Source organism: Otolemur garnettii, unplaced genomic scaffold (genome assembly GCF_000181295.1).
Source record: "Otolemur garnettii isolate 467f Iridium unplaced genomic scaffold, OtoGar3 scaffold00018, whole genome shotgun sequence".
Classification (NCBI taxonomy): domain Eukaryota; kingdom Metazoa; phylum Chordata; class Mammalia; order Primates; family Galagidae; genus Otolemur; species Otolemur garnettii.
Window position 1 is genome coordinate 6,619,233 of NW_003852413.1, and position 3,318 is coordinate 6,622,550.

The 3,318-nt window shown below is 46.3% G+C and overlaps 1 protein-coding gene across 2 annotated transcripts in view; it reads left to right on the plus strand.

Annotated features, from left to right (window-relative positions):
* Window positions 1-2,122: 2,122 nt before the first annotated feature.
* Window positions 2,123-3,318, plus strand: part of SLC25A19 (solute carrier family 25 member 19) — a 15,293-nt gene continuing 14,097 nt past the window's right edge. Inside the window, exon 1 of one of the 2 annotated variants that reach the window (XM_003786586.3) lies at window positions 2,123-2,176. The gene's annotated coding sequence lies outside the window, so the exon portion shown is untranslated. Of the gene's footprint in view, window positions 2,177-2,703; window positions 2,742-3,318 lie in introns of those variants that run through there. The other variant, XM_023511064.1, reaches the window with a different exon arrangement.

The window sequence follows — 3,318 nt, forward strand, 5'->3', positions numbered from 1 at the left end:
GCTCACACCTGTAATACTAACACTCTGGGAGGCAGAAGTGGGAGGATTGCCTGAGATCACAGGTTCCAGACCATCCTGAGCCAGAGTGAGATCTTGTCTCTAAAAATAGCTGTGTGTTGTGGCCGGCCCCTGTAGTCCTGGCCACTTGGGAGGCTGAGGCAAGAGAATCGTTTGAGCCCAAGAGTTTGAGGTTGTTGTGAACTATGATGCCAGAGCACTCTACTGAGAGCCACAAAGTGAGACTTTGCATCAAAAAAAAAAAGAAAAGAAAAGAAAGAAAAAAAAAGAAAAAGTATGTTCATAGGCCAATCAGGTCATGTGAACATTAATTCATATTTTATGATTTTAGGAAATTATTATTGATTTTTTTGGGAGTGGGAGTGATAATTTTATGGATATGTGTTAAAAGGAGAATGCTTGTTCTTTAAGATATATACTGAAGGCTCAGCACCTGTAGCTCCAGCCACATACACCTGAGCTGGCAGTTTCGAATCCAGCCTGGGCCTGTCAAACAACAATGACAACTACAACCAAAAAATGCCTAGGCGTCGTGGTGGGTGCCTGTAGTCACAGCTACTTGGGAGGCTGAGGCAAGAGAATTGCTTAAGCCGAGGAGTTGGAGGTTGCTGTGAGCTGTGATGCCATAGCACTCTACCCAGGGCAACAGCTTGAGGCTGTCTCAAATAAAAAAAAGGTATATACTGAAATGTTTGCTGAAGAAATTATATGATGTCTGGATATTCACTTCAGAATAATGTTTGGGAGGGGGTGAGGTAGGTGCAGGGATAGAGCAAACATGGCTGGTGGTCATCAGTTGGTAATTGGAATAGAGTGGTGACTATATGGTGGTTCATCAGGCTATTCTACTTTGAGTATGTTGAAATTTTCCTTAATAAAAACATTTTGTTGTTGTTGTTGTTGTTGTTGTTGAGACAGAGTCCCACTCTATGCCCCTGAGCAGAGTGCAACCTCAGACTCCAGCTTGTGGACATCCCCCTGCTCAGCCTCAGTAAGCCAAGCCGCTGGGATTACAGATGCTTACTGAGGAGCCCAGCTGGGTTTTTCCATTTTTTTTTCATGAGTCAGGGGTCTCACTCTCGCTCAGGCAAGTCTGAAACTCCTGAGCTCAAGCGATTCTCCCTCTTCAGCCTCCCATAGTGCTGGGATTACAGGCGTGAGCCACCGCGCCTGGCCAATAAAAACGTTTTAAAATTGTGAGTCAAAATTACGCAAATACAAAAAATGCAATTAAAAAGTCAGGACAATAACCGGTGAGATCACACCTAAGGTGCATCTTACAAGGGTACATGTGAAATTTACTAGAATACAAATGTCTTAACAGAATAACTAAGAAAATGCCGTGAAGGCTATGTTAACCAGTTTGATGAAAATATTTCAAATTGTGTATAAAACCTGCTCATTGTACCCCATGATTGCATTAATGTAGACAGCTATGATTTAATAAAAAAAAAAAAAAAGTCAGGAAGAAATACTGTCCAGCAAAACATAGATGCTAGTTGTGTAAGGGCAGCAGGGTGAGTCCTTTTCTCCTTCATTTCTACACTTTTTGTGTCTATATATTTTAATATAATTTTTACAATGATAATAAAATGTAGGGTGGAGAAACTCTCTTTAGTCTTGCTGTCCTCGTCCTGATCTTAAAAACTCATCTATCCTCTTCCCCAAGTTCTCTAGGTTTTTGCGAGGCTTCCCGCCGTCTTTTCTAGGTTTAAGGTATCTGGGTTCTGATACCAGGAGGGTTTTGAGGAAAGCAGGTCAAGTTCAGCGAGCCCTAACCTTCTGCCCCGCCTGCAAACTGTCTTCCAAGCCACAGGCCAGACCACAGCGACCTCTAAGGTCGTTTCCAGGCGTCGCCGCCTTCCCGACGCGTTGGTGACACTTGCACGCACAGCGGAACTACATCTTCCAGGAGGCTCTGCGCCTAACAGGGTAGAAGCCCTTGGTAGCGGAGAACTACATTACCCATTAACACTTTGCGAGAGGCGTTGGCTGGACTTTCACCGTACAACCATTGGTCCAGCGTCGGTCGGGAGCTGCTCAGTCATTGGCCCAGAAGCCCGTCAGTTTCTAACGAGCACAGTTGACTTTTGAGGTTAGACTGAGCCCGGAGCGAGAGAAAGCCGAGAGCGGGGACTCAGGCCGCACTGGCCGAGCGGTGAGTGACCTCCACCTCCGCCCTTCTCTCTGTCCTCCGGGGACCTGCACCTACCCTCCCTTGGGCGGGCTCCAGAGAGCACACACGTCCTGGTACTCCCGTAGAGGCGGGGACTGTACTCACACGTGTCTCACCTTACCTGAGAAGCAGCTTTAGGGACGCCAGAGGCAAAACCCCGCGCACTTCTCGGGGCATCTGAACTCTCGGGCGTCCTCTCGGACTCGGGGAGAAAAAAACCTACCCTGAGGCACACCTGGACTGCTGTGTACCTGGGAATCTACTGAACAGCTGAACCCTTGGACGTGTGAGCGCTCACACGCTGGGGGGCGCCGGGAAGAGCCTGATAAGCCTCCTATCTCCTGAAACTGTGCGGGGATTCCTGCCACTGGAGCTGGCTCCGCCTTAGCTCCCACTTGGGCGGGAAACTGACACTGTTCTAAGTGACCTGAGGTTCCCTGCGAACGCCCGCCCCCTGTTTAAACGGCTTCTCACTGGCCCTATGGAGCAGTTCAGGGTGAAAGGGAGGAGGAAAAGAATCCGTGCTGGGTGGAGTGGAGGTTGTTGTGTAGGTAATTTCCTCCTTGTTACTGCAAATATTTAGGAACCGGCTTAAACCTGAAGTCTCTTCTAAAATCATTGTATGTTTAGTTTTAGTTTGGCTTTTCTTTTTTTGCCATAACAACTTCAAGTAATATAGTATTACATAGAGAAAGAGATATTCATCCTCCTTCTGCTAGTCCAGTGGTAACTTATCAACTACCTGTTGGTGTGGGTGTGTTGTTACAGACTTTTCTATATGCTTTATACAACTGTACAGATCATGTGTAGGTTTTGTTGCTGTTTTTCTTTTACAAAAATGGGATTATACTAGATATACTGCTCTGAAATCTTTTTTTTTTTTTTTTAGACAGTATCACCGTGGCAGGCGCCTGTAGTCCCAGCTACTTGGGAATCTGGGGCAGGAGAATTGCTTAAGCCCAAGAGCTTGAGGTTGCTGTGACCTGTGACACCACAGCACTCTACGGAGGGTGACATAAAGAGACTCTGTCTCAAAAAAAAAAAAAAAAAGACAAACTCTTGGACTCAAATGATGCTCTTACTTCAGTATCCCACCCAGAAACACCCAGCTATTTTTAGAGGGG